The sequence below is a fragment of the Armigeres subalbatus genome, chromosome 2, assembly GCF_024139115.2.
Source record: "Armigeres subalbatus isolate Guangzhou_Male chromosome 2, GZ_Asu_2, whole genome shotgun sequence".
Classification (NCBI taxonomy): domain Eukaryota; kingdom Metazoa; phylum Arthropoda; class Insecta; order Diptera; family Culicidae; genus Armigeres; species Armigeres subalbatus.
Genome location: NC_085140.1, coordinates 150,795,006 through 150,807,129, shown reverse-complemented (window position 1 = coordinate 150,807,129; position 12,124 = coordinate 150,795,006). Strand labels below are relative to the sequence as shown.

Below are 12,124 nucleotides of genomic sequence, written 5' to 3'. Positions count from 1 at the left end.
CAATTGATCCGATAGTCGTGGGTGTTCCTATAGTTGCGGTAGTGTAGTTTATGTTAAATATACGCAATAAACGCAGCAACCCACATTGTATATCTATTTGTTGACCTGTCATTACGTAAAAGAGACGAAAACAGTTGGGGATTTCTTAAATAATCGGTAAAGTATCACTGAAATACTATAATTTCTTCTCTGTTTTGTACCTATAGTTGCGGTAGTGTTCCTATAGTTACGAGTCCTGCATAAAAACAATGGGATTCGCAACTATAGGAACCCGAATTAGAAAATATCGCAACTATTGGAACATTGCACCAATAATTGGAGGATTCATTCTAGGTGATAATGACGGAAGCTGCTGCTATTGAAATACCTTTCAATCAAAATACAAATTTAGAGCTTTCGAATGCACCATTGAGGTAAGCGAAATAATGTATAGTTTTTGTGCAAGCGAACAAATAGTGGTGGAACGTGCTTAGTTCCTCCACTATTGGGTCTTTTACCCTATGTATTGATGCAAAAATAATAACTTATTGATTCTGTTTTGGAGTGCATTGTAAAAGTTTAAAAATCGGAGAAAAAATTATCTTGTTATCGGTGCGTTTGAGCAGCTGGCAACAACGGTTTAAAATGTAAACATTAACAGCTAGCATCGGGAAAACATAATCCATAGGTAAATATTCACCTAAACCAAAAAAAAACTGATGCTTTTCAGGCAAATTCCTTCAGTTAATCCCATACTTAGACTGTATTGATTAATATTGTGTCTAAATTGGGCTGAATTCTTTAGAACGCGTGCAATGTTTACTGTTGTCGAATGTTAACAAAAAATGAAACCCACGTGTATGCTTACTAAATTGGTATTGGAAGTTTCCACCACTACATATCCATGGTTGATGATTTTTATGACGCAATTACATATAAATATGAGTGTCACAACGCTTCATTTTAAATGGCCAATTATAAAAGTTTATCTCAGAGCTTCGCGATTTTTTGGTTACCATCAGGGATTGAATCCTAAAGAGAATGAACAAGTCCCTCACTTATCATCTCTGTTTACATATACTATATGTAGCATACCACGAGAGACTTTCTTCGCAAGCAGTCATGATAGAGAACTGATTCGGGAGGCTATACCCCATGATGATGACCCCATGAATTTCTTTTAGAAAGCTCCACACGCGGGAGGCACTGGCTCCGATGATGCATTTCAACTTGTTCTACACAGCTGTGCAGTAACCAACACGAAATGAGCGAAAACAAAGCGAGAATCGTCATTTTTCTGTGGGGGCTGCCAATCCGATTCTGTTTTATCGCACTTGTATGCAAGTTTAATAAATGTGTTATCATGGCCTGTTAGGATTCGGAACAGTTTTTGCCTCTCTTTTATCGTTGTTCGTTATCTATTGAGAGCGATTTCTTCAAACCCTGGTAACCATTCATTCTGGCAAATTGTGGGTGCAATCAATACTGAAGTCTTCTGTGACCCGTAAAAGTGGCCAATTCCAAAAGTTCATCTCAAAGCAAATTTTCGAAACTGTTTATATAAGCAAATTGATTATGCAATCAATAATGAAAGTCTATTGTGACCCAAAAGGACCACAATACGGTCCTCAGGAAACCCGAAACATCCGTAAAATAGGTCCGATTTAATACGGATGGGTCATATAGACGAGACGAGACGAGACGAGACGAGACGAAAATCAGCTGTTAAAAATCAGTTTTAAGAGATAGAGCCTTGCTTTCTTCAGCAAAAATGTTCAAAATTAACTGTTCCATCCAGGAAAAATATTGCCCAGGTCAGTTTATGGTCACTAGGATGATCTATAACATCCAAACTATACTTGAGTTCTAATTTTGATGTTCTAAGGAACCAACACAATTTTTTACCACATTCTGAAATTGATTTAAAATTGAAATACTTTATGATAATATCTGCCTGTTCAGCAGTATAACAGATCTTTTCCAATATCTACGATACTCCAAACAGTTCTTGAACTCAGATCTTAATATTCAAATCGGTCAACAAAAAGATCTACGATGTCCCTATTATTTTTATGAGTTGGAACAGCTCCACGGTTCCTCATTACACCATTACAGACACACCACAGAATTCCTTCGACATCTATGGCACTCCAAACTATCCTTGAGTACAGGTCTTAATATTCAAATCGATCAACATAAAGATCTTCGATGTCCCCACTAGTTTTAAGAGTTGGAATAGCTCCAGGAGGACCTCGTAACACCATTACAGACACACCACAGAATTTGTTCGACATCTACGACACTCCAAACTACACTTGAGTACAGATCCTAATATGCAAATCGATCAACATGCAGATCTTCGATGTCCCCAACTAGTTTTATGATTTGGAATAGCTCCAGGATACTTCGTAACACCATTACAGGCACACCAGAGTTCGTTTGACATCTACGGCACTCCAAACTATCCTTGAGTACAGGTCTTAATATTCAAATCGATCAACATAAAGATCTTCGATGCCTCGATGTCTACGACACTCCAAACTGTCTTTCAGCTCAGATTCCAATATTCAAATCGATCAACACGAAGATCTTTGAGGTCCCCACTATTTCTATGAGTGGAAATTGTCCATGAGTTCAATGAGTTCAATTCTTTATATTCAAATCGATCAACAAGAAGATGTACGATGGTCTAGCATGAATTTACCGCCAAAAAGTTGTATGGTGAAGGACGTCTAGGGAAGATCGATATAGTACGTCATGCAGAACAATTACCATTTTCAACACCCCTCTCCCCTTCGCCACTTCGCTACTTCTTGTAATGAGCCTCTAGTTTTTTTTTTACTATTCATCACGCTGCCCAGACCCCCCGTCACAGTAAGGATGTGACGCACTTTGTGAATAACCACCTTACACAAATTTCATCAATAATGAGAGCACTTCTCGAAAAAAAAAACAATGACCTGTTAGTCTACTAAATAATTTTTCGATGAAGTAGATTATTCTTGGGAAACTTAACTATTGATTCCTTTTGGTACACTGCTTTCAAAAAGTTTGCTCCTAGTGTGCTGCATGTTTTCAGAAGTACACCAGAGCTTTACGTGTCGATTCGAAAGTTTTACTAAAGCGCCTTCTGTTGACGATCTCGCAGAATCACATCAAATGGTTGCAGTGGAACTGAGAGAGATTTTTTTTAGTAAGATGTTTTAGCTATTACATTTAATTCATTTTGGGATAAGTATGGAGAAAAGCGTATTTCGACCTCAACAGTAAGGCCGTCTTCAGTGTCTCGTACTTGACTCGTCGGAGTTCAAAATACCAATAACCCGAAGAATCTACGAGAAACCGTTTGAAAATGTTTTCATTGACGTTTACGTCAAAGAAACTGAAAAATTCCTAACTCTCGTAGACTCTTTTTCTAAATTTGCACAGATTTATAAAATAATTCATGAAACCACGGATGAGTTTATAGAAACTTTGATTAAATATTTTAGAACCTTTGGACTACCGAAGCTAATCACTTGTGATCAAGCACCGGGTTTCCACAATGCAAAATTTAAAAAATTCTTAGAGGATCAAAACATATCCTTGCACTTTGCCAGCTGCAGTAATAGCAATGGAATTGTGGAACGCTTCCATAACACCTTGCTAGAAATGTACTTGGCAAATCGAAGGAAGACTGAAGAAATGACCCTTTACGAAGGGCTTTCACTAGTCACGGCTATCTATAATGAAACAAAACATTCCACTACAAACCTCTCCCATAGAGAAATTATTTTCGGAAATTCCACGTCACTCGATATTAATGAAATAAATATAGCCAAGCAAAAAGTTTTACAAACCGCGAGAGATAATATTAAATTTTCGGCAGATAATCACAATGCAAAATTACCCACTATGCATTATGATGAATTCAAAAAAATACTGAAACCCACAGCACTTGTTAAAGGTAAAGCGAAGCCCACACCTGGTGGAAATCGCTATCGCTTGATAGACATAAAAACACAAACAGACAAAACTGTCACGGACGACAGGGACATAAAGACGCACAAAAAACACATAAACGATAAACAAGGTTCATTTTCTAAATTTCAGACTTCTACTATGGACATCAACGATATACTCCGACATACGGATACACGACTTGAACAAAAACCCTTTGGCCGTAATCCCACTTGGACCAGCGCGTAACAGCAGTAGCTATATCAGGATTTTACATCGGATTGATTTAAGGTTAATTGAGGAGACAATAAATAATTTGAACTACCAAGCACAGGAAAATGTTAGGAAAAATGATTTGATGAGCTCTCTAATTGAAGCCAAAATTAGTAAATTAAATTCAACGTTCAAGAAATTAAGTCCCAATCCTAGAGTTCGAAGATGGGAGCCGAGCCATTAGGAAAATTTTGGAAGTACGTATCTGGCAGTCCAGACGTGGAAGATTTTAGAATTATTAACAAAACGTCAAATACATTAATAACTCAGAATAACAAACAAATTAACATTAATCACGTTTTTGAGACTAGGATAAATAATATTTCCAATTACATAATGAAAATGGTAGGTAATTTCAATTCGCTAGAAGCAATGACAATTTCCGGTTTTGATATAGTAAATTTTTTGTTTAACATTGACGAGCTCATCAAACAGCTAGAATACATAGAAGAGGCTATCGATTTGGCTAGGCAAAGCATTCCAAGCAGTCGGCTCATCAGTCTTCGTGAAATGGAAGCAGCTCAGCAATTCCTCATCAACAACGGTTTGGAACTCTCGCTTGTCGAAAATGTTTTGGACATTTCCAGCGCTTATGTTCTCTACAACAAATTCACCATCATATACATCCTAAAAGTACCTCGGGTTAAAGAAGCGGAGTTTACAATGAACCTTGCGGAAGCTGTCATATCCAATAAAACGAGAATTTATCTTACCTCTAACTACTTCTTGAGTGGCCACACTCTATACACTGTAAAATCACCATGCTCTAAATACAAGGAAATTTACATATGCCCTAGCTCACAGTTAGAACCGGTCACGAAATGTATCCAACAGATAATGAACGGCGAAATAGCGCAATGCTCTACTGAACGAGTTTACACCAACAATATAGTCAAAGCTATTGATGAAGGCAACATTCTGATCAACGACGCGGACGTCATATTAGCATCCAACTGTTCAAATCATCAACGAGAGTTGAAAGGAACCTTCCTAATACAATTTTCAAGTTGTACGCTAAAACTAAACGGGGAAGAGTATACTAACAGCAACATCGAAATACCGGCGAAATCTTTCATACCAACGACGGGTGTAAAGGTAAATTCAACCGTTACCATAAATCGCATTCCTCTAGAGTATTTACAGGAACTTCACATGGAACAACGCGATCACATCAAGCATCTTAATTTGAAGACAGAAAATCTCCATTGGAACATACATTTTTTCGGATGGTTATCCTTCGGTGGCATATCAACAATCTCCGCATTCTAATTGTCATTTTCGGAGTCTGGATCATCAAGTCACTCATTCCACAGAGAGCAACGGTGACTATTTCCAAAGAAACCCAGCCCAGTAACGAAACGAATCTTCATGACATGACAACAGCGAACGGATTTCCAAACAGGCGGCTGATACCACAGGAGTAGGACACGGACCACTACGCTGAGGACAGCTTTTCTCCAAGGGGGAAGCCGTTAGGAACCACTGCTGCTGGATCACGCCACGCTGCCCGCCAAATATTCATACAGGTGTAGGAATGCTTGGTTAGCAGTTTTGTTTAATAAAAGAGCTCGCACTTCGCGAGCTCGTCCTCTTTCATCATCTACGTGTCGGGTTAAGTAGTTAAATGATTTATTGTTAGCTTTTGAGAATAAATACCAGTGTAAGAAATTTTAACTTTTTAAAAACTCATTTCGGATCTCGAAAGTCCTTACTCTGAGCATTTTTGTTAGCATTCACGTAGTAACGGTGAATTATATGTTGAGTAAATAGTGAAAGTCCTCTGTGACCTACCAAAAGTTAATCACATTCGATTTTTTCGAAAACATTGTTAACGGCTTTGGTTCTCCGGGAAATTTGAGACATCCGCAAAAAATTAATAATTCCAGAAGTTTATCCAAGAGTTTCCAGCGGGGAAATGATTGTGCAATCAATAGTTGGAATTTTCTATGACGTCTGAATGTCCACAAAACCGTCTTCCAGGAGATCAGGAATATAACCGAAAATGGTCAATTCCAAAAGATCATCCCACACCTTTGCTAATTTTTGCTTTCATTCATATGGGTGAATTATGTACGCAATCAATAGCGAAAATCCTTCGTGATATGCAATGACAGCTTACTGTTAAGATCGAAATACGTATCTGTCAACGGTACAATCAATTGGGGGAATGAAATGGAATTGTACAAACTCGTCTGATGACAAGTCATGACATTCCACTGATAGCTCAAAATAATTTTCCAATCAATAATACAAATTTCTTAGTAACCCTTCCGGAACATCCGTAAAAGAGGCCAAATCAAACAGTTCGTTACAGTGCGTTAGCGTTCTCCAACTCTCTCTAACTTCCTCCGGTAATCCTTTCGAAACTCCATCAAGTAATCCCTCGGAAAGTTCTTAAAGGCATTCCACTAGAAGTTCTTCTGAGAATTCTGAGAGTTCCTCCGCCAATTCCTCAGAAGTTCATCAAGTAATTCCTCGGGGAGCTGCTCCGGGAACTCCACCGAACTTCTTCCGGAAGTTCGGGGAATACCTCCAGAAATTCTTAAGGAAGTATGAATCCAAAAGTTCCTCTGTGAATTGATCACTTTTACGAATGAACCTGATCTCCTGGGGGACCCTATTCATTTGCCTTACCATATTGTCCACTTTTACGGATTTTCCACATTTTCCGAAGGATTGTTTCTGTGACATTTGTTGACCACAGAAGACATTCACTATTGATTGCACTCACAATTCACCAGAATGGATGCTTACGAAAAAGTCGCTATGCTCTGTGGTGAACTTTTGGAATTGGCCACTTTTAAGGATGTTCCAGATCTACCGAAGGACCGTTTCTGGGACAGTTAGGGGTCACAGAAGACTTGCACTATTGATTGCACCCACAATTTGCCAGAATGAATAATTACGAAAAAAAATCGCGAAGCTCTAGGATTAACTTTTAGAATCGGCCATTTTATGGATGTTCCGGATCTTCCGGAGAACCATTTCTGGGGGAAAAAATATTTTAAGCTACGTTTTGTTATCTTTTCAGATACGTATTTCGACCACAACTGTGTGGTCGTCTTCAGTGTCTCGTACTAGACTCGACTTGTTGAGGTCGAAATACATTTCTGGGGCATTTGGAGGTCACACATAAGACATTTAGATACTATTGATTGCACCCACAATTTGTCAGGATGAATGATTACGAAAAAATCGCAAAGCTCTGGGATTAACTTTTAGAATTAGCCAATTTTTCGGAAGTTCCGGATCTTCCAGAAGACTTTCCGATGACTGCTGGAGGGATAAATTTGCCCATAAATGGCATATTTATTTATTTATTTAATCAGACTAAGGCCGAAGTGGCCTGTGCGGTGTATAAGAGTCTTCTCCATTCGGCTCGGTCCATGGCTACACGTCGCCAACCACGCAGTCTACGGAGGGTCCGCAAGTCATCTTCCACCTGATCGATCCACCTTGCCCGCTGCGCACCTCGCCTTCTTGTGCCCGTCGGATCGTTGTCGAGAACCATTTTCACCGGGTTACTGTCCGACATTCTGGCTACGTGCCCGGCCCATCGCAGTCGTCCGATTTTCGCGGTGTGAACGATGGATGGTTATCCCAACAGCTGATGCAATTCGTGGTTCATTCGCCTCCTCCACGTACCGTCCGCCATCTGCACCCCACCATAGATGGTACGCAGCACTTTCCTTTCGAAAACTCCAAGTGCGCGTTGGTCCTCCACGAGCATCGTCCAGGTCTCGTGTCCGTAGAGGACTACCGGTCTAATTAGCGTTTTGTAGATTGTCAGTTTGGTACGTCGGCGAACTCTATTCGATCGGAGCGTCTTGCGGAGTCCAAAGTACGTACGATTTCCAGCCACTATGCGTCTCCGAATTTCTCTGCTGGTGTCATTTTCGGCAGTCACCAGTGAGCCCAAGTACACAAATTCTTCTACCACCTCGATTTCGTCACCACCGATGCAAACTCGCGGTGGGTGGCTCACATTGTCTTCTCTTGAACCTCTTCCTATCATGTACTTCGTCTTCGACGTGTTGATGACTAGTCCGATCCGCTTAGCTTCCCTCTTCAGTCTGATGTAGGCTTCCTCCATCTTTTCAAAGTTACGTGCCATAATATCTATGTCGTCGGCGAAACCAAATAGCTGGACGGACTTATTGAAAATTGTACCACTCGTGTTAATCCCTGCTCTTCGTATTACCCCTTCCAAAGCGATGTTGAATAGCAAACACGAAAGACCATCACCTTGCCGTAACCCTCTGCGGGTTTCGAAGGGACTCGAGAATGCCCTGAAACTCGAACTACGCACATCACCCGATCCATCGTCGCTTTGATCAACCGTGTCAGTTTATCCGGAAAACCGTGTTCGTGCATTAGCTGCCATAGCTGGTCCCGATCGATTGTATCATATGCGGCTTTGAAGTCGATGAATAGATGATGTGTGGGCACGTTGTATTCGCGGCATTTCTGCAGTACTTGGCGAATGGCGAACACCTGGTCCGTGGTGGAGCGTTCGCCCATAAAACCCGCCTGGTACTGCCCCACGAACTCCCTTGCAGTTGGTGCTAGTCGACGGCATAAAATTTGGGAGAGTACCTTGTAGGCAGCGTTCAGCAATGTGATTGCGCGGTAGTTGCTACAATCCAGCTTATCGCCCTTTTGTAGATGGGACACACGACACCTTCCATCCACTCCTGCGGCAAAACTTCCTCCTCCCAAATCTTGGTAATGACCCAGTGCAGCGCTCTAGCCAGTGCCTCACCACCGTGTTTAAATAGCTCTCCTGGTAGTTGGTCAACCCCAGGGGCTTTGTTGTTCTTCAGCCGGCCAATCTCCTCCTGGATTTCCTGGAGATCCGGAGCCGGTAGAATTATGTCCTGCGCGCGTTCTCCCAGGTCCATCACCATACCGCCATCTTCGTCTGCCACATCGCCATTCAGGTGTTCTTCGTAGTGCTGCCGCCACCTTTGGATCACCTCACGCTCGTTCGTAAGAAGGTTCCCGTTTATGTCCTTACACATATCAGGCTGTGGCACGTGGCCCTTACGTGAACGGTTTAACTTCTCATAGAACTTTCGTGTGTTATTAGCGCGGTACAGTTGCTCCGTTTCTTCACGGTCTCGATCTTCCTGCTGGCGCTTTTTCCTCCGGAAAATCGAGTTTTGTCTGTTCCGCGCCTGTTTATATCGTGCCTCGTTCGCCCTCGTGCGGTGTTGCAGCAATCTCGCCCATGCTGCATTCTTCTCTTCCACTAACTGCTCACATTCGCCGTCATACCAGTCGTTTCTCTGATCCGGGGGCACCGTGCCAAGTGCAGCGGTTGCGGTGCTACCAATGGCGGATCGAATATCTCTCCAGTCATCTTCAAGTGACGCTGCGCCTAGCTGCTCTTCCGTTGGAAGTGCCACTTCCAGCTGCTGCGCGTATTCTTGGGCTAGTCTACCATCTTGTAGCCGCCCAATGTTAAGCCGCGGCGTCCGACTTCGACGCGTGTTGTACACCGTCGAGAGTTTTGAGCGCAGACATACTGCAACGAGGTAGTGGTCGGATTCAATATTCGCACTGCGGTAAGTGCGGACGTTCATGATGTCGGAGAAGAATTTACCGTCGATTAGAACGTGGTCGATTTGGTTTTCCGTTTCTTGGTTAGGTGATCTCCATGTGGCCTTGTAGATATTTTTGCGGGGAAAGAATGTGCTTCGGACTACCATTCCGCGGGAGGCTGCGAAGTTTATGCATCGTTGGCCGTTGTCATTCGATACGGTGTGCAGACTATCCGGTCCGATGACCGGTCTATACATTTCCTCCCTTCCTACCTGTGCGTTCATGTCACCGATGACGATTTTAACGTCCCGCAGTGGGCATCCATCGTATGTCTGCTCCAGCTGTGCGTAGAACGCTTCTTTCTCGTCGTCGGGTCTCCCTTCGTGTGGGCAGTGCACGTTGATGATGCTATAGTTGAAGAAACGGCCTTTAATCCTCAGCTTGCACATCCTTGCGTTGATTGGCTGCCACCCAATCACGCGTTGGCGCATCTTACCCAGCACTATGAAGCCGGTTCCCAGCTCGTTGGTGGTGCCACAGCTTTGGTAGAAGGTAGCCGCTCGATGCCCGCTTTTCCACACTTTCTGTCCTGTCCAGCAAATCTCCTGCAGCGCCACGACGTCGAAGTTGCGGGGATGTAATTCATCGTAGATCATCCTGTCGCAACCTGCGAAACCTAGCGACTTGCAATTCCATGTTCCAAGCTTCCAATCGTGATCCTGTATTCGTCGCCTAGGTCTTTGCCGATTATATCGAGTCGCATTATCTCTTATATTGTTCGTAATGATTGGTTTTCTAGGCGGCTTATTGGGCCTGCGCAAACCTCCTGTCTCGTCGGAGGGCCGTCGTGTCAGGGCTGTTTAGCGTCCCACCTAACACCAGGACTTGGGCTTGTGCGCTTTGAGCGGCACACGGTCGCTTTGGCGGAGCCTACTTGCGGATTCATGCAGCTTTTTATAGAGGTTTAACAGGGCCCACTGTCAAACCCCACCACATCCTAGGCAAGCCCCACAACTCGCAGATGGCCTGGGGAGGGATCGTCAAGCCCTTGGACATAGTCCCTGCTGCCCGGAAAGGCATATACAATATAGTAATTACAGTTGGGATCATTAGAGCACATATGTGCAAGCGATTTTATGTATCATAACACGAAACTCGAAAATTTGATGCCAATTTGAGAAGCTCAGTACCACTTTAGCACAGGTTCCCCGGGGACTAGAGTGGTCAGTTTGGATGAATCACCCCATGGGCTTGTTTTTGGAACCTACATCTATCGTTTGGTGCCTAAAGATCGAAAATCGGTTGAAATTTGAGTTTTTGTGATCGTGATGGCATCTTGGGTCCAGATGGACCCCAATGAACAATGTGTAACTTTTTTGTGGCGCCTCTTCTAGATGTCGCTGGAAGCTGATTTTTTCAGAGAATCTTGGTTTCCGAAAGTTAGGAAAAGTCAGAATTTTTCAGATTTTTTTCTCGTTGCGTTACAAAGTTACAGCGGTGTTTTGGGTGTGCTTGGGTCGAAATAGACCCCAATGCACTAGGAAGGTTAAGGTTATACCAGTTAGAATCCAATTTTAAAACTATCTCACGCGTTCAGAAGCACATGTCTCTAAAAGAAACGTGCAGGAACCACACAGCAAATAATTTTGAAAATTTACCAACGTGTAAAATTGCAGCTCATCTCAACCAACGGATTAACATTCAATATTCAATTAAATTTGACTGAATTTTACAAGCAAGAACAGTTTAAATTTATTTCAAGAACAGTAGGATCGATTGAATATTGCGTTAAATTGCATCCTCCAAATATGTGTACTAAAATACATTTAAAATCACAACATTTTTTTTATCTGTACAGTGAGAACTTTGCTGAGTTGCGGAACGCATATTTTTTTTAGGATTGTCGATCACCTATTATTATTATATTTTATTTATTTATTTATTTATTTTTATTTTATTTTATTTAATAAACAAACTCCATATAATGACACAAATAATCATCCACTGATTTTCAAAGCTTATGCTACTTTGCAACATCTAATACCAATGACTATATAATAAATAAATTATTCAAATTTCTTTTAAAAGTAGAAAAACTCCCTTCACTCCTTTGATTTCGAGGTAGATCATTCCAAATTCATATGGCTCGTAAACAATAATATTCTTTAAAACTATTTGAAATGCATCTAGGAACGATGAGTAATGAACTTCTTGAAGAGCACGCACGTCTGAAAAAACCTCGAAGGTAAATTGGAGGGTCGTTTATAATTTTGAATGTATAGATACATATTCTATGCTTTAAATGACTTGTAAAATCACATCTAAGTATTGCCTTTTTATAATTAGATAAATGGTCGAACTTTTTCAGATTAAATGCATATCTGATGAC

The 12,124-nt window shown here is 41.7% G+C and overlaps 1 protein-coding gene across 1 annotated transcript in view; it reads left to right on the top strand.

Annotated features, from left to right (window-relative positions):
• The first annotated feature begins 346 nt into the window (after positions 1-346).
• The window catches only part of LOC134211017 (BTB/POZ domain-containing protein 6-like), a 103,966-nt gene continuing 92,188 nt past the window's right edge, over positions 347-12,124 (top strand). The window contains exon 1 of the mRNA XM_062687540.1: positions 347-413. The gene's annotated coding sequence lies outside the window, so the exon portion shown is untranslated. The remainder of the gene's footprint in view (positions 414-12,124) is intronic.